Source organism: Octopus bimaculoides, unplaced genomic scaffold (genome assembly GCF_001194135.2).
Source record: "Octopus bimaculoides isolate UCB-OBI-ISO-001 unplaced genomic scaffold, ASM119413v2 Scaffold_277302, whole genome shotgun sequence".
NCBI classification, from domain to species: Eukaryota; Metazoa; Mollusca; class Cephalopoda; order Octopoda; family Octopodidae; genus Octopus; species Octopus bimaculoides.
In genome coordinates this window covers 5500-5982 of record NW_026429159.1, presented here as the reverse complement: position 1 = coordinate 5982, position 483 = coordinate 5500, and positions in this window count along the sequence as shown.

Here is a 483-nt window from a genome sequence, read left to right as displayed (position 1 = left end):
ATATCCATATATATACATACACACACATAAGTATACGTACATTTCTCTCCCTCTTACTCTATCTCTTAGCACACACACACAAACATATAATATTGAAGAAGCTCTTATCAATTCAAAAACATTATTTTCAGTAAATGATATGCATTTTACTTTATCAAACCCTCCCTACGGCTACTAGCTTGGCATAACGAATCAATAATTAAAACAACATTGAAACAGACGTCGAGTTCATTTTAGTTGCAGTTAACCACGTGACGACAGTAATCAAGGTAACTTAATCCGTCGACCAAGAACCGTATTTCACACCTCTTCATTGGCCACCCGTTCTTACCGGTGAGAAAAAATACCCCCATTACATGTAGTCGTGGACAGTCATTAATTCCTCAGCGTTACATGTGCTTCAAAGTTCATTCCCCTCTCCGTCCCATTGTTGTTGTTGTTGTTGTTGCTGTTGGTATTCTCTAGAACTCAATTTTTACTCGT